This window comes from Osmerus mordax, chromosome 1 (assembly GCF_038355195.1).
Source record: "Osmerus mordax isolate fOsmMor3 chromosome 1, fOsmMor3.pri, whole genome shotgun sequence".
In the NCBI taxonomy this organism is placed as follows: domain Eukaryota; kingdom Metazoa; phylum Chordata; class Actinopteri; order Osmeriformes; family Osmeridae; genus Osmerus; species Osmerus mordax.
In genome coordinates this window covers 13,150,719-13,169,556 of record NC_090050.1, presented here as the reverse complement: position 1 = coordinate 13,169,556, position 18,838 = coordinate 13,150,719, and the positions used below count along the sequence as shown (strand labels likewise).

At 44.7% G+C, this 18,838-nt stretch overlaps 1 non-coding gene across 1 annotated transcript; it reads right to left on the bottom strand.

Moving 5' to 3' along the window:
• Positions 1–7,581: 7,581 nt before the first annotated feature.
• trnat-cgu (transfer RNA threonine (anticodon CGU)) lies at positions 7,582–7,653 on the bottom strand. Its single transcript has one exon. It is a non-coding gene; the product is annotated as a tRNA-Thr (tRNA).
• Between the last annotated feature and the right edge of the window lie 11,185 nt (positions 7,654–18,838).

Here is an 18,838-nt window from a genome sequence, read left to right as displayed (position 1 = left end):
ATGAATCCTAATAAAAAGCAATGGCCACAAGATATTCAAACTATATTTATTTGTCTTGCCCTGAGGCATATGAAATATGGATGGCATGTAAGTGTCTGTTTCATGGGCAGTTAAGTATCAGTATTAAGATGATCATTCATGCCATGAGAGCTTTGATGAGAAAAAAGCATCCTGGTTGTAGAGTCAATAAAGAGTTGGAAGGCTTCGTGTGAAGGGAAAGTGTTGGAAGAACGCGTAGCCTTCCAGATTTTTATTGACTCTACAACCAGGATGCTTCACACCCAGGAAGTCCAAGCATATGTATCCCTGTTTCTGGAGGGAAACCAAATCTAAAAGTCTACAGTAAAGTTCTTAGCAAATCCTCAGCCCGTTTTGAAGACGTTGTATTAGCCGTCGCCAAGCTCTCGGCATCCAAAAGGTATACTTAACCATCTGTCGTTCAATTCAGGCTTTCATCTTTTTTTTTCTCTCTCTCTCTCTCTCTCTGTTATTGTGCTGCTCATCCATGTTCTAGAAAGACATGAATAATTCAGGATTGGAGAAGCTTTTGAATGCAAAAAGCAGAGGAGACAAAAAAAAGCCATGCGAATGGGAGGTAAACTTGACTGTTGTATTTTGCAGTGGAGAGAAAATACGTCCATGCGATCCTAACAATTTTGTTCAGGCATCTTGTTTTGCTACACCACAACTAAAGTAATGTAATGCGTTTCCAGTGATGTGTTTAGTGTTTGAAGAAAACTATGTGGCCTTATTATTTATCTATGAGTGTAAACAGTGCAAAAAAGTGGGCGTTTGCTCAAAAAGTATTAGATATTTTACAAGGCAGATGCTATACCGGCAATTCAACATTACAGCTTTACGCCACAAACAGATTTGATCTCTTACTGAGATCTATGCTAATAGACATTATTGCCTGTGTTCAGTTTCAAAACACTGTGCTGTAGCAAAGTATTGCATCTACATAAAATTAAAACACAACTAGATGAATAGTGAGAACTTTGTGGGAGGGCCATATCTATGTGTTATATAGATAACTCATCTTTCAATCCTGACACTCATCACACACTTGTGAAAAGGTTTCCATAGAGACAATCCACTTTGTTATGGTAACAGTGATGGCAGGTTCCAAAGTTTTCATTCCCTTACAGAGTAGCGTATACATATACCAAACAGCCTATGTCTTACAATTCAACAATTATTCATTTGTTTTGACCACATATTCTTCTGGGTGGTTTATGATAGAAATACAATTTGTATAGATAGATTATTTCCAACTACTATGTAGTTACAGTGTATTTGCATTACATAAGATTAAGTTAGCTTTGATCCTTAGCTGGCATGTCAATTATTGTGTTTATTAGATATAACATGATTTGTTATTTACTAAAGAACATAGGAGCACGTAACTTTAATTTATAATACTGCTTTTCAGATTCATAAGTATATTTTTCTATTAAAGGTTATGGAATAGATTCTTTCTGTATTTACGTATATATATATCATGCAAAGTGATTTTCTGGGTAGGTCACATGCACCTGGAAAATATATTGTGAATGATTCCTGCAAGTCTAACATAATGTAATTTTACTAATCCTCTAGGCTTATCCTGATATGTGTGCTTCCTAATCACGACAAACGGTTGAAATTCTCACTGCTGTTGCCTCTCTCTCTTTCTCTCTCTATTTCCATCTATCTCTCCCTCTATCCCCTCTCTCTCTCTCTGTCTCCTTCTGTCTCTCTGTCTCTCTCTCTCTGTCGATGATCTTACAATACCTGCAGAGTAAATCCCAACAGCACGACACTGTCAGGCAAATAGTGTACCATATGTGTTTGTCAATGTTTAGTATAAAACTCTCTTTTGAAAGTGATTGCTTCATATCTGTCTTGTTTTCCCCCACGTGATGTAACAACATACACAGACATACACACACACACAGGCATGCATGTACACACACACATACACAGACATAATCTACAAATGGTTTATATCAGTCAGTCCCCCTTTGCTGGTGTAAAACACATTTCAACCCCCCCCCCCCCCCCCCCCTGCACATACACACATAACAAAGAAATAGTTCCTTCTTTATCCGGGGGTCATGGTGTATTCTTTGAGAACCACTGTTACAAAGTGCTGTTGTCACATTTGGATCCTGCAGTTTACATCACTGCATCTAGCAAAGTCCAAAAATAGCGTGGACGTGCGTCTCCTTACTGGTCTGAAGGAGGATGAGGGTGGAGACAGAATAGCTGCACTGGAGTCAGCTGCTGGAAACTCACGTTGATGAAAATCACACGTGAAATCACATGAAATCACACTCTCTTTCTCTTCTCTCGAACACATACACACTCTCACTATCTTCTCTAGGACATACACACACATTCTCTCTCCTCTACGACACACACACACGCACAATTGTTCTCTTTTCTCTGGGACACACACACTCTCTCTAGGACATACACACACACACACACACTATCTCCTCTAAGACACACACTATTTTTCTCTTTTCTCACTTTCATCTTTAGGACACACAGTCTCTTTCTCACTTCTCTAAGACAAACACACACTCTCTCTTGCTTCTCTAAGACACACACACTCTGTCTTGTTTCTCTGAGGCACACTGTCTTCTTCAGGACACACACATACTTTCTATCTCTCTTCTCCGGGACACACACATGCGCACACCCAGCCCCACATGTAACTGCCCTGACTCTTCATGAAATTGCTGTAGATAACAGCAGCTCTATGTTTTCAGCTGTTCCCAGCTGTTATCTTCTCTAGTAAGACCCCAGGTTAGTATCTAGCGTGACAAAACAGGGTTGTCTCACAGCAGGTATGCAAATGTTGCTCTATTTTTGGCCAGAGTGATAAACAGTGAAAGAAATGACTCGACAAACATGAAGCTCTCCCATTCCAATCTACATCAGCCAGTCCACACAAAAACCTTAAAGATACATCCATGCCATTGGAATTTACATTTAGTCATTTAGCAGACACTCTTATCCAGAGCAACTTACAGTAAGTACAGGGACATTCCCCCGAGACAAGTAGGGTGAAGTGCCTTGCCCAAGGACACAACGTCAGTTTGCATGACCGGGAATCGAACTGGCAACCTTCGGATTACTAGCCCGGTTCCCTCACCGCTCAGCCACCTGACTCCCAATTCAAACGCATTAAACTGCTCAATAATGGGACGTATCCGACAATAAACGTGAAAAACATGCAACGGGGAAATGATGAAATCATTTGTTCACGTGAATGTTCACATTTGATTTGGTCTGTTTCACCTTCAGAATGAGAGTCGATTTTCCCCACAGCTCAGGCGATTCCACACATAAATGACAGCAGGCTAGAGCCAAGTGTGCCACGCTGCACGCGGCATGCTTCACGTGAGGGGATGCAGGAGCTTGGCGGCCGCCTGCGCTCTTGTCCCTCTCTTGGGGACTGTGAATCAAGTCTCCACACGTGCTTTCACACGCACCTCGGTGTTTTCCACATCCTGTCCTGTGGGACAAGAAGGAGGGGGGAGGAGGGGGGGGGGGGAGGAGGAGGGGGAGGAGGGGGAAGAGATGGAGGAGGAAGAGAATGAGGTTGAGGAAGTGCAGGGTGAGAAAGATAAAGTGAAGGAGGAAGACAATGGGAGGAAGAGGACCAGGGAGAGGAGGGAGACAAGAGGAAGCAAGAAGCAGTAGGAGGACGAGGAAGGAGAGTAGAGGAAGAAGAGGAGGAGCAGGAGGAAGAGGACGGTATGTTGTGGAAAGCCCATCAGTCCAATTAGGTAAATCCAGACAGAGAAAGGCGTGCTGCATTCACTGAGCCAGCCAATAAAGAAAACAGACCCTGCTGCTTTACGGGGGGCGGCGATAGGGATTCTCCTGCAAACCATTTACCTCATTTGGTTGTCATGGCTACACAGCTGGAGGCCTGGGATGTTGGAAGGCGAGGCGGGAATAGGGAGGGAGAGAGGGAGAGAGGGAGAGAGGGAAGAGGTGTGGTGAAGCAGGGCCCAAAACTCTGCTTGTCTAGCCCCTCGTTCTATCTATCTCTCTCTCTCTCTCTCTCTCTCTCTCTCTCTCTCTCTCTCTCTCTCTCTCTCCATTTACATTTAGTCATTTAGCAGACGCTCTTATCCAGAGCGACTTACAGTAAGTACAGGGACATTCCCCCGAGGCAAGTAGGGTGAAGTGCCTTGCCCAAGGACACAACGTCAGTTGGCATGACCGGGAATCGAACTGGCAACCTTCGGATTACTAGCCCGACTCCCTCACCGCTCAGCCAACTGACTCCCACTCTCTCTGTTTCTCTCTCCCTCTCCGTCTCTTTCTCTATTTCTCTCTCTCTCGTACTTCTCCCTTGACAACTAACTGGACCTGGCATATAGAAAAAAAAGATCTCTCTCCTTTTTAACTCTGCATTGATTGAGCTGGCCGCTGTTTCTAACCTCCCTCCCTCTGTTGGGATGTTCAGAGGAGTCTCACCAGGTATAGGGCTATCTCAGTCCATCTTCTGGAGAGGGTATAGCCCAGTGGTTAGGGCACTTGACCCCAGATCAAGAGGTTGCTGATTCAAATCTCCTTTGTACATCTGCTCAATGAATCCGGTACATTATTATTACAACGTTAATCTTCCACTTCAGCAGTGACCCATTCTCCGCCATGACATTAATAGTCTTTCAGAGGGCCAAGATATCAGTCTGGAACGACTACTTATCTATCCCACTTAGAAAACCAAACACTGCATTACACACACATCCCCATCCATCCAATCATTTTTTTTTTTTTAAGTCAGTCATATCACATGACCGTGAGGCGAGTCTTTTTCCACAGGTCTGTCTCACTCCCACAGGTGATTAAGTCGTTAATCTTGATTCTGAGGAGCCATCTAAGCCTGCCCTCGAGTGGGACTCTGTTACCCACTGTGACTTGGAAATCAAGACAGGAAACTCTAAGGATTGTGAAGGAAGTAATTTGAGACTGAGAGGAAGGCTTCAATGAATAATGGCCCAGTTTCCCAGAGAGAGATGGGGGGGAGGAAGGGTAGGTCAGGTTGCGGGGTAAGGCGAGACTCACCTTGTCTCGGACTAGACTGTGTTCAACTCTGACTGGACAGTTTCAACGGAAAAAAGTCAGTCCATTAAAATGTAAACGTTATCTTAGAACATAAGATACGATTTGGAGGCCTACCATGTTGTAGGTTAAATCATCTGTTTTGTTTAATCAACCAGCTAGTCATCAGATTGATGTTTGAAACGTCTCAGTTTGAAATAAAAATTGGTAACACTTTATAATAAGTCAATGCTTTTTGGCATTTACAAAGTGTTAACTAATAGTTAGTTAATCCTTTATAAAACATTTTGAAACATTAACAATACATTATTAAATAGTTAATAAGCTTATTATTAAACACTATGTTGATCATTAATAAACACTTTAAAAAAAAAGTATTTTATTCATAATACAATTCATAAGGTGTTTGATAACTGCATTATCATACTTTATAGACAGCTTGTTAATATAGTTGCAAAACAGTAGTTTAAAAGGTGTTAATGGTACATGAGCTGGTATAGAAAGCATTAGCAAATGGTGAACAAACCATTTACATTACTTTTATAAAGCATGAGTAAATAACTAACAACATATTTACTTATGTCTTTAATTAATGTATGCCAAGTTGAATACAGGATGTACACTATGCTTTGCAAATATCTTAACAACTATTTTATAAAGACTTACTAATGATGCAACTTCTGATTAGTAATGCAAGTTATAAAGCATTTACTAACTGTTAGTTAAGGCTTTTGCGTGACCTAATCTAAAGTGTGAACTATCTATGCCTTATTAAGCATTTATAGACAGACTATAGGCCTATAGATGTTGTGTTTTTTAGAAGAAATAGCTGTTAATTTATTTACCTGGGTAATAAAATAGTATTTTATTTCCATTAAGAAGCAATACAGTAGAATTGGTATAAAAGTTGGTTACCCAAAGCTGTATTTTATTTTCCAAAAATGGCTGTAATAAACAGCAAATGTGTAGCTACTCCTCGACAGGTCAGCGAACGCCTTTGAAAGCAGACATTTGACCTGTCGAAGAGTAAACATTTGGTTTCTTATATAGCGTTACTACAACAATACGTGGGAAGAGCCCAAATCAAACACGGCGAATCTGGAGCAGACGCCATCTTGTCAGAGCAATCAGCTGCACTTGTACTGGTGACGTCACTACATCCCCAAGGCAACATATCAACAACTCTTTTGAGAACGTCTTCTGGACCAATAAGAACAGCATATTGGTTCAATTGCAACAACAGTACGAGCGTTCTGATTGGCTAATGGGTAGTCATGCCAGCCGTGTATTCATAGTCTTTGAATACGCGGCTGATACGTATTCTTATTGCCCTGATGTCATCTTCAAAATGAGCGAGATCCAGATGACAATGAAGACATCAACAGCGACGAGGAAATTCTTAACTTTCTAAGAGAGCAGAAAAGTGTGAACACAGAGAGATAAACGACAAGCGCTAGGCAGATTGCTAGGTTTGGTTGCTCAGATTTCAGATTGGTTGCTACAGTAGGTGCTAACACCTGAAACACACCGTGAGAAGACTTGAGTAGAGCTGAACAAAACGACATGTTTTAAATGAAAAGAGTTAAAAATGCATATAATAAACAACTTACTAACCTCGACCGTTCGGTCATGCCGGGAAATATCAAACTGAGGTTTTAACGTATCGATTAGTAGAGCTAATTAGTTAGTAAGACACATGCCTGTCATTACTTCAATAAAATAGTAATCTTGTGTATCACATTGTGTTGTGTCTGTTTCCTTTTGAGAAACGTATGTTCAGCCTTGTGAATGTGAGGTTCGAGAATGGACAAGAATACATTGATAAATAACTTATAAATGTTTAATAAGGCATAGATAGTTCACACTTTAGATTAGGTCACGCAAAAGCCTTAACTAACAGTTAGTAAATGCTTTATAACTTGCATTACTAATCAGAAGTTGCATCATTAGTAAGTCTTTATAAAATAGTTGTTAAGATATCTGCTAAGTATTAGTGTACATATGTATTCGACTTGGCGTACATTAACTAAAGACATAAGTAAATATGATGTTAGTTATTTACTCATGCTTTGTAAAGGTAATGTAAATGGTTTGTTCACCATTTGCTAATGCTTTCTGTAGCAGCTCATGTACCACTAACACCTTTTAAACTACTGGTTTGCAACTATATTAACAAGCTGTCTATAAAGTATGATAATGCAGTTATCAAACACCTTATGAATTGTATTATGAATAAAATCCATAATATTTAAGTGTTTATTAATGATCAACATAGTGTTTAATAATAAGATTATTAACTATTTAATAATGTATTGTACTTTGTAAATGCCAAAAAGCGTTGACTTATTATAAAGTGTTACCGAAAACTTTGTTAACAGAAGGTCATTAAGTATAACGTTTCAGTTACACTTTTTGAAAGCTAACACATGTTAACACAAGACATATATACCTAAACCAATGTGGTAGGGTAACTCATAACAAAGGCCCCCCCTAACACGTCCAGTATTAGCATAAAGGCACGGATGGGGTTTGAACCCATGATCTTCGGTTTACGAGACCGACGCCTTACCACTTGGCCACCATGCCGTTGTCTCTTTATCATCTAGAAATGTGATACTGGAGTTTAACTCAACCACATGGGGCTCCCGACTTCGTGAGTGATGTTGATTGATCTGGAGAAATGTATCCGGCAAAGCAAACACATTAAAGATGAATGGAGGCAGGCGGAGATGTGAGGAGCAGAGCTACAGGTGGAGATGTGAGGAGCAGAGCTACAGACGGAGAGAGAAGTCTGCCGACAGCTTTCACGTTGAGTCATTTCTTTTGCCAATCTATTACCCGTTCATCATACACCTGCGATGATTTCCCTCACGTACGAAACGCCAGAAACACGGGGACTAGACGACAGGGGCGATAACAACAGGCCTCTCTTAAACAAAACAAACGACAAGGTGACTCGTTGTCTGAATCTCGCCGTGACGCAACCAAAACCATCCGAATAATGAATCTACGTATCTGTGCTCCGGCATTGATTGATCACCACAGCACATGGCGAGCTGGATAAAGAAGGCATCAGACACTGTTTCCAGTAGATACATCATCAAACAGAACACAGCGTTACAGAGGCACGTCTATAAATAAATACAGGTTTCCATTTGTCCTAGTTACACTTTGAAGATAAATAGTGTTGAGCCAGCAAAAAGCAAATAGAGCGCTCCATAAGGTTTAAGAAGGAGTGTGCTGTACTGTACATCACAATGCCTGCTGGTTCTATAAGAGTGGAAAGGCTCCCAGTCCTTGTTCACCTCCTGTACTTGTCAAGGTGAAGACTCCATGACCATTGAGAATGGGTGACTTTTCCCAGAGCTAAGCTTATCATCCACTGTGCCTGGTGATAGCTGAGATTTCACTTAGTCTGCACATGTGCCTGATAAAGGCAGACTGGTCCCATGACTTCAAAATACCATTCAAACGATGCATGACTGATCCTTGAATAATAAGATGTGAATAATAAGATGTAATTTCATGTGCATGGCATTCAGTAGTCATCAACACAAGGGGTGATGGAGTAAAGTCTTGCTGATGAATGCCAGGTCCCTCTCTCCTCTAGTTTCTCTCCTGTCAGTCTAGCCACCCAGCCCCAAGCCTTCTCCTGTGACTGCAACTCTGGCCCTGGGGCTCCTTCCCAGTGATGGAGAGCGGGATGGAGGAAGGAGGGAGAGAAGGAGAGAAAGAGAAGCTTGAAAGAAAGGGTGAGGGAGAAGGAGTGGGAGAGACAGAACAGTTAGCTGCCGTCACCAGGAGAAGGTCAACCTTGTTTGTGCTACTTCACTGCACGCATGAGGAGGGTGTAATTAATGCTTTGTGCCTCAGATGGCGAGGGCACTGGTGTGTGTGTGTGTGTGTGTGTGCATCCATGAGTTTGCATGCGTGTGGGTGTGTGCGCATGTGTGTGTGTGTCAAGCACACATTTCCAGTGAGTTGACATCTGGGTCTCGCTGATGCTCTCAAGAGAGACAGGAAGTTCCACTAAACCTGGATAATCATGACAGGAAACAAGGGCTATCATAAGGCAGTATCCTACTGCAGTTCTCAAACTAGTTTTCTTTTGGGGGGGTTTCTGCACTGTGCGAGTTGGTGACTATTATTGTATCATAACCCCTTTTCAAAGGGGGCCTGACTGAAAAAGTTTGAGAAGCCCTGGCCTACCAGATAAGAGCTGTAAGTCATTACAATCCATCAACTATTGTTTGACTCCAGCCAGACTGAAGCATCAATAATTCATGTTATGTTTATTTTGAATCCTTCATATTGGATTACAGTGTTGGTGACAATCGGAATGGTTATTGGTGCTGTCTCATTTGAAATACATAATCTTTGTTTTTTCACAATCTAGACATGATTGTGTTTCATATGAGGAGATGCAAGCCAATATTAAGAGTGTCAATGTGTGCCAGCCACTGCATATTACTGTCAAAGTGTCTGTGTGTGTGTGTTTAGCTGTGTATTACAGCAATACAGATTTGTATTTGTGTGGGTGTGTATGTGTTTATGTGTGCATATGTGCAAACCTGTGTGGCTAGTGCATTTTAGTGCCTGTGTGTACATGCTTGTGTTACTGCAGACCTACTTGTCTGTGCTTGAATATGTGTCTTTTTGTGAGTTTGTGCGTGCATGTGTGTTTATGTACGTGTTCCTGCGCTTATGGGCATGCATGTGTGTGTGTGTGTGTGTGTGTGTGTGAGAGAGAGAGTCCATATGTGATGGACTCTCTCTGAGCGGGCCTCAGCCCAGCAGATGGCCGTGTGCTCATCACCAGCGGCAGGGCTGGGATGAGGTGATGAGAGCAGGCTGGCGTCGGGCACCGCGCACCAGGCACCAGGCACCAGGCACCAGCAGGGCCAGCAGCCATGCAGGGGAGAGCAGCCCAGCTGTGTGCATGGTCCAGCTAGGACAGCCCTGGGATGTGCAGCGAGAAATCACAACCGGAAAGCGAAATAACAAATTGTTTACTGCATCGAATTACCATGATGGAGCTGGACGTGGAGAACAAAAAGGATTGAATAACTCTGTGTTTAACATGTGATTGTTTTCTATTTATTTTGGGCCGTTTTTTCGTTGGAACAGGGAGGAAAACAAGAAAACAGGAAGGGAGGGAGAGAGATAGAGGAGAGACAGAGAGAGAAAGAGAGAGAGAGAGAGGGAGGGGAGGATGTGCAGGAAATCTCCCTACAAACTGCATTAGGCATTAGCCTTCTGAACCACCAGGCCTTCCAATGATTCAGTAGTAATGTGGAATAACAGATTGTCCACTGCGTCAACTTAGCATGATGGAGATGGACATGAAAAGGAAGAGGAGGAGAAAAAGTGGATTGGAAGACAGAGGGTTAAATGTCTGATTAAAAAAAATATATATATATCATTAGTTTGGCAGTTTTTCTTGATAGGATAGTTGGAGACGGAGGAGAGCGAGAGAAGGTCGTGCAGGAAATGGCCCAGGCCAGATTCAGATCCAGGCCCCTGCATTTGGCATTAGCCTTAATGATACATGTTCTTACCCAGTGAACCAACAAGCCAGCCAATAATTCAATACCCTCATGTGTATGAGGCCCACATTGTGTAACCTCTCCACACCTCAGGAATCTTCACCAGTGAAACCAAACTATTTGTCTTTGATCCAGGTTTCACATAGAAACTTTGAAAGGAACTCTGAGAGAATGAATTTGACGCTCTGGCGCTCCATTATTCCGCTATAGGAAGGTCAATGTCAGGCTTTTATTTAAGGTGACATCACATTCTCCAGGCACACTTTGATCCTGGGAGTGATTTGACCCAGGAGTCAGTCAGAAGGCTAATTGCAGTATTAACATGTTGCTTACTCAGCAGCCAGACAGGATGTGATGTTGTTCAAAGAAGAGACAGGTTGTCATCCGTTCCTGTTTTCTGACAGGAAGTAGAAGCGGTGTTGACGGACGACAGAGATAATGCTGAGGTCAGGATCTGTTCTGTTTGTTATGATGTCTCGTTTAACTCCATAACACGCTGTCATCCCTACAGGGGAGATACCGTCTTGATACATACAAGGCTGAGCTACATCTTTTTGTTTTCACAGAAGACTTTAAATGAACCCCATAAATCTTCAGGTTATGTTTAATTTAAGGGGCTCTCACTCCTTCTCTTTCTTCCTCTCTCTCTCCCCCCCCCCCCACCTCTCTGTCTCTTTCCACCAACACTCCCCTGGCTGTTGTCTGCCATGACATTGCCCTCCTTTATGTTGCTCCTGTGTGTGTGTTTCCTTTCCTCCATCATTTATTCATGCATTGCTGATGGACTTAACACGGTGGCTGGCTCTGGTCCTCAGACTTCTCTCCATCGGTGCAGCTTGGTGCACTCCCCCTCTTCCCCCCACCCTTCTCCCTCCCCCTTTCCCTTCCTGTCTTCCTCTCCCTCTCCTCCTCTTCCTCCCTGTCTATCTGCCTCGCTATCCCTCTCTTCTCCCCCATTTCTACCGCTCTCCTTCTCCATCTCTGTCTCTCACTCCCCCTCCATTTATCTTCTTTCTTTCCTTCCTGCCCTCTTTCCCTCTCCCATTCTCTTCCATTGTTCTAAAAGGATTCTCCCTCCCCCCCCCCCCCCCCCCCCCCCCACTCTCTCGTGTCCAGGGCTGTCCATGCTAATTAGAGACGTCCACAGAATGCTATGTTCCCCGTGAGAGCGTGCCGAGGCAGGGCTGGACAAGATGGAGCACCGCAGCCTGGGAGAGACCAGGGTGAAGACAACAATGTGTTGAAACAGGACAGAACGCTGCAGAATGCCTCGGTAACCCAACATGGATGCTCAATCCTGTCCCATGGTGATGGTTCTGGGTTGGAGCAGAAGCAGAAAACAGACTTTAACCTTGACCTTCACAACAGAGATTTAGTATTCATGACGAACTCTAGACAAACGTACCTGTGAATAATCCTGTGAATGTTAGCTAATTACTTCTGCCAAATGATTACATTTTCCAATGTATTTGAGGATCATAACTGCACGATGAACATGAAACTGCACGCTAATGAGCTTAGCGTGTGTTTCCAGTTGAGAGTGGAGCCCTTGGGGTCTAGTAGGGATGTCTGTCACTCAGTTCTACAGCTATCCTTTTCGTCAGAGAAACTAAAACGTGTCTCTGCCCGCTGCCGAGTCCAGGCGCTGATGAAACTCAAGTGGCATTGTAATTAACTTTTGACAAGCTATGACACTCTGGATTTGTGACCACACAGCCAAATCTGCTGGGAGGATGCATGACTTTGTTATGGCGAAATGAAAAACACTAGAACACCCATTGAGTATAAATGTGTTCAGTCTCCTGGTGGTAAACAAGAACCTCTCTCTCTCTCTCTCTCTCTCTCTCTCTCTCTCTCTCTCTCTCTCTCTCTCTCTCTCTCTCTCTCTCTCTCTCTCTCTCTCTCTCTCTCTCCCACACACACACACACACCGCGTCCCTTCTACAGGTGGTATGTGTGTGAGTGAGGATTGGCCTCCTGATTAAATCTTCAAAAGCAGACAAGGTTATCGTCTTCCTGAGTTGTCTGGTCTGAACTGTTTATGGCGTGTTCTGGCGTCGATAAAACCTGCTGAAGGTCAGGCACCAGTCACTGGGAGTTGTTCTCACACACAGAGGAGTCAAACACATGTAAACACTGGTGGATCAGAGTGCTGTTTCAAAATATCAGCTCTCTCTCCACTAGAAGTCATGATAGTTATGGTCTGATAAGGATTAGATCGATTTAATAATTGAACTGGAATTTCAAATCATCTCATTAATCGTCTGTCTAGGCTACGTCTCAATATACCGCCCCCCCCGCCCCCCCCTCACAGAAATGTGCTATGATTACACTGAGAAGAAACAGAACGAAAAAATGCGATGCTTAGATAATAGATTGCTTGACATTTGTTACCGTCTCACCCTCTCTGTTTTATGATCGGTCAGTCAGTCACGGATTGCCATCTAGTGATAAAGTACCATCACTGCAGTTGGTTTTTCAATGGAACACTCATGAGAAGATGTGTGGTCAACGTTAGCCAGAAGATGTCATTGTTTCACCACAATAGTAAAAACCTAAGCCAAAACCAACGAATTTATTGTTAAGCTTTTAAGCGCCCAAAAGTCATTATACACTGTTGCAGGCAGAGTAAATTAAGTTGTATGTTTGCTAAACGCATTTCACAAGTTCACATGGTGTCATCCATACGTCAGATTATGTGGGATGAAACACTTAGGAAAGCGTTGTAGTAATCTTATCTAGTGAACCTCATAATGCCTGACTATGTCATTCAATCTCTGGTAAAAGTATTATCTGCTCCACAAACGCATCGGATCATCGCCATTTAGAATGTTAGGGTTATCCCCTCGTTTGCCCGTAAAACGAGTTGAACAACAGCTTCCTTCCACTAGGGGGCATGAAGACCTCACTTTTCCAAACCTGTGTTGATGTGTTTTCTTGTCTGATCGACACAAGAGCAGGATTATAGGTCCAGAAGTCTTCATATATGAGATCATTGTGACTCTGTCCTCATGAATGAAAAAGATGAACTTAACTTTGAAAAAGTAAATTCATGAATTAACAGCATTGATCCGAAATGACTGTTTAAATCTTCTATCTGACCATGAAAAAATAAAATAAAAAAGCTTAAAAAAAAGGACTAGGTATTGCCAAGATATTAGCCCTTCTCGTAAAAATTCCTTACCATAGTATTTAATGGAAATCCAATTTCCAAGGAGGCATTTTAACACTAATAAATCCATCTGGCTTCCTCAGTTAAATTGTAAATGGAGAGATCTGAGGTGAAGACATTCTTTGCCGTGTACTCTATTAATGCTAGATTTTACAGCAGGGCCATGGCCAACCCAGCAGCACACTCATGCCTGTCTGTCATCCCTCCAGGCTGTCTGCCTGGCCCTCTTCCAAATGTCTTCCAGCCTGTCTACCTCTCGGCTTATATGTCTGTCTGCTCTCCAGGCTGTGTGGCTGTCACTCTTCTAAAATAACTGTCTTCCACCCTGTCTGTCTGTCTGTCTGTCTTTCTTCCACCCTTTTGTCTGTCTGTCTTCCAGCGTGCCTTGGCCCTCTGCCAAGCCAGGCCCTGGGTCCATGAGCTCATAGCTTCTCTTTCTGGAGGGAAAAGTCTCCTGTAAGCAATGTGTCCCTCGGACCTTCTTCTTCTCTCCCAGGTCTGTCCTGGCAGCCTTGTTGACGCAGTCAGTGAACTGGAAACGGCCCCGGTGCACGTCGCTCCGGCGCTGCGGCTGCTTTGTGTTTGTAAACAGATTCCATGGCAAAGTCACAACGCATCCTAATGCTGGGAGGCCAGTCTGGTCTAATGCTGGGAGGCCAGTCTGGTCAAATGAAGGCTGAAACATGTGTTTGTGGTTACCTGTGTTTTGTGGATGATGCATTTATCTTTCAGTACCTTTACGAACACACCCACACATGCATGCAAGTAAACACACACACACAGAGACCCTCAACCTCAGAATGAAGGGGGTGAGGAGGCAGAGTGGAGAGGCCATAAACTTGAAAGAGCTCCCCTCTTCCTGAGTAGCAAGGAGAGTTAACTACGTGACATGGTGCTACAAGGGGTAGGGGGTTGGGACCGGGACTCTTGGAAATGTATTGGCCTAGTTGGAAATAACAAGGCCCCTTAAAAAAAAAGAGAAAAGAGCTGGAAAATGTAGGGGTGAGGGGAACCGGAGCTGAGGCCTGTGGATGAACCCAACGGGGATTGTGCTTGGTGGGGTCATCCCAAGTTCAGGTCTTTCCCTGGCTGACTCTGAAGGAGTGGAGGAGCCGCCCGTGGCAGAGGGGGCCTGCTCTTGACGGCCCCCCCGGGGCCCCCGCAGGCAGACCCCCAGGGGCCCTGTAACACAAACCCCTCTCCTGCAGGAGCCTGGGTGGGGGGATGGGGGGCTCGCCCCGGCCCAGGGTACGGGGAGGTCACGCTGGCGGTCGGGGTGGGGGTAGCCCCCCCTCCTCAACCGCCCTCCCTAATCCACCTACCCGAACCAATAAATATCTGCCTGATTGACGGACAGACGCGTTGGCTTTCAGAGACCTCACCCCTGCATGTCCTTCCACAGGCTTCCAGGCACTCTCACTGGGGAGAGGAACTCAACACTTCTTACATAACACCTTGGAGATCTTGACGCAATCTTATTTCATATGCCAAACGCCTCTCTGCCCCATTTTATTTAGAATCTGTAACTTATAGTTACAAATTATCGGCATCAAGCGCTACTTCTGGGAATACGAGCAAAAGGAGAATTCGGAGACTTCGAGATGAACCGCAGCCAGATACCAAAGGTCTTCTTCATTCGGAGTGTCATGGACACGCACAGCTACTAGCGTGAGGCCACGTGACCAGGCACGTTGGACACGGCGGATGGAGAATGGGGGGAAAAGGGGGGGGGGGGGGGTCTCTGATGGAGACAAATGAAAGACAGATCTATCACTCAGCCCCCGTAACACCAACAGAGTCAGGGGTGGATGGCTAATCAGCCAGTTGCAGAGCCAGCTCGGCGTGGGTCCTCAGAAAGGGCGAGTGCTCCCTCTCCGTCCACAGAGGAGGACTGGGGGGGTGAGGGGGGGGGGGGGGTCTGTGGCAGGACGACAGCGAGCCGACGGGGTGGGGTGACGGGCGACAGCGTGTTTTGGCCGCTCCGCGACAGCGCGTGTGTCGATGGAGGTGGAGGGCTCTGTGGATTTATTATGTGTTGGTTCACCAGCGAGCACAGCGGGGGGCCGTCAGGGAGATCATGACTCAGGATGAGTCAGGACAGAGACAGAAGGGCAGATCTGAGACCTGCCGGTTTGCTCAGACAGCAATTCCGCACACATGTCAAAAAGCTACTTTCGTTGGGTTTAAAAACAAGGAAGGGAAACATATCCATACTCGTCAGACATTAACACATTAGCACAATCTACTTTGTAATCCACCCCTTAATTACCAGCTTTGTATAATCAAAGTGAATCAGTAAATCAAACTACTAAGAATGTATCACCTGGTTTCCCACTCACTACACAACTCAGTCTACTGAGAACGGAGATGTTGAAATCCTCCTATGAGTCATTTGCTGAAAGAGAGAAAAACAAAGTAATCTTATCCAGGACCCTTCAAATGCTAAGGATGACCTTTGATTCGGTTCTCTCCATGCAGACTGCAGGACTACAAGCCCCAGTCACCTTAGTCAAGCCTCATAGTAACCACCGCCAAACCCTGTCAGCCAGCCCCACGAAGAGAACATGTGTGTCGTAAACAGAAACAAGTAGAACATGTGCTCTCTCGCCCTCTCTCTCTGTCACATGTTTCTCCTCACAAGACTATGTGACTTGAACTGCTTAAGTTTGTGTTTTCAATTGATTCTTTTTTATAGTTTATAGTTTATTTTCTTGTTCGTAGTTGAAACATTTACATTCAGATTGAGGAAACATGAGGAAAAAAGAAAAATTATTAAATTCTACAATATTCTGTTGCACTTGGAATAAGAAGGACCATACGACAGTGTACATCCCTCGTGACAGACAACCCCTTTCACTGTCCTGATCTCAAAGTCAAAAAAAAGATCATTAAAACTAACTTGGCCGTTTCTGACCACATGAATTGCTGTTTTACGAGGGGTGATCTGTGGTGTTGAGGTGTTTGGTATGCAAAGCAATTTGTTCTGCATTTGCATGTCTGTAGAAGCAGACTCACTGAGGTGCCAGCGAATAGACAAGCCTGTCTCTGAGAGAAAGAGAGAGATAGAAAGAGACTGAAGAGAGAGAGAGAGCGTGAAGGGGAAAAATGGAGAGAGGCAAAGACTAATAGGGGGTACAGAGGTGAAGGAGGGTGGGGGGGGGGGCAGAGAGAATGGAGGGGAGGGAGGGATGGAAAGAGGGAGCGAGAGAGAGAGAGAAGGTCGGAGGGAGGGAGGGAGGGATAGAGGGTTCGGGGTGCTTTGCGTGAGGAGAGGACCTCCATGTGAACTGCTCAGTCGCGAGCCGGGTCATTGGGGCGAGGTTGTCAGAGCGTGCCTGAAACAGTACACCCAGGGGTTCAGCCAGAGTTCACACACTCAGACTGCAGGATCCATGTCCCTCAGTTAGCACTCGCCAGCCAGCAAAGCAGCCAGCAAAACAGCCAGCCAGTAAAGCAACCAGACAGCAAGCAAAACAGCCAACTAGCAAGCAAAGCAGCCAACACACACACACATAATACAAACAAATGGAAACAAACACAGATGTTACTTTTGAACAAGGTCTAGCTGAAATACCTAAACAGTATCTTTAAGTGTGTAAAGCACATTGAACTTGACACGCACAACAGGGTAGCTAAATACTAACACGACACAATCTCACCAGATGACACACACAGTTACAGGACAAACCTCTCTAACATTATAACAGAGGGGAGTGTTCACATTCCAAAACAGAACAAAATCGCCACTGGTATTTGCGACTGTTGCCTGGAAAAATAGCAAAACTCAAAGGAAGAAGCACAAATAAATGTACGTTCCGACCAATTCCAGCCAGTATGGTTTAAATAGGAGCGGCCACTAAGCCAGGAACCCCTCTGTGTGTCATTGAGCTCTTTGTGAGAGCGCTGTATGCTTCTCTCCCATTGAAGACTGGTTGGCCTATTGTCAAACCACAGAGCTTGACCTGCTGTTGAACCCAATTGTCAAACGGCCTCACTGAGCAATGGTGTGCTCACAGAGGTAGGAAGCTCTATTGCTGTCTAAGCTAAACAGAGAACTCGCTAGTCAATACATTTACCAGTTGGGTTTGCAAGTTCTTCTATGGAGCGTAAGGTTCTTTTCGAGAATGTTATAAAATCGGGGTCCTTTGTTGAAGGAGTACTGTGTAACCTCTGCCAAGTACACCATGAGGATCTTGGATGTTGAAGGACAAGTAAAATGCTTTAATAAGCACATAACACAGTTCAAGGTTTGATTTCCAAACAGCAACAAAGAAAAAATATGTTTCTGATGATCATAGACTGGCGTGTGTTGTAAGTTGTGTGTACGTGTTGGTTGGGTCACTTCAGGGGCATTTGGAAGTGTTTGTGATGTCCTTCACAACAGATGTGGACTAATGGCACTTGGGTGTACGAATTCCAACACTTTATCAAAAGTTTTCAAAAAAGCCAAATGTTGCACGGAGCCTGGCAATAACTGTAATCATTGCTGTGGAACATCCCTCTGTCCCTGACCCGCTATCCATTTGGTGATGATCCCTCGATCCTCTCCCTCTCTACTCTGCTCTCCCTGTCTTCTCCTGATCCCCCATCATCTCCTATCTTCTTCTCCCCTTTTCTCCACTATCTTTTCTTTGCCTCCTCCTTTCCTCTCCTCTACTCCTCTCCTCTCCCTCCTCCCCCGCCTTCTCCTCTCCGCTCCCTCCTCCCACCTTCTCTCCTTCTCTCCACTCCTCGTCCATCCTCTCTTCACCTCCTTCTCTCCTCTCCTCTCTCCTCTCCTCTCCTCTCCACTCCTCCCCCTACCCCCTCCTTTCTTCTGCTCTCATCTCCGTCCTCACTTCTCTTCCCCCCTCCTCTTCACTCCTCTCTCCTCTCCCCTTCTACTCTCTTCACCTCCTCCTTTCCACTCCACTCCTTTCCTGCCCTTCTCCTCTCCTCTCCTCGTCCTCCCAGTCTGGGGTCAGCCAGGACTCTCCCGTGTCACTGCTGCCTCTGACAGACAGCTCCAGCTGTGTGTGTGTGAGACGCCAGCACGCCGCGCCCCTCCCTCCCT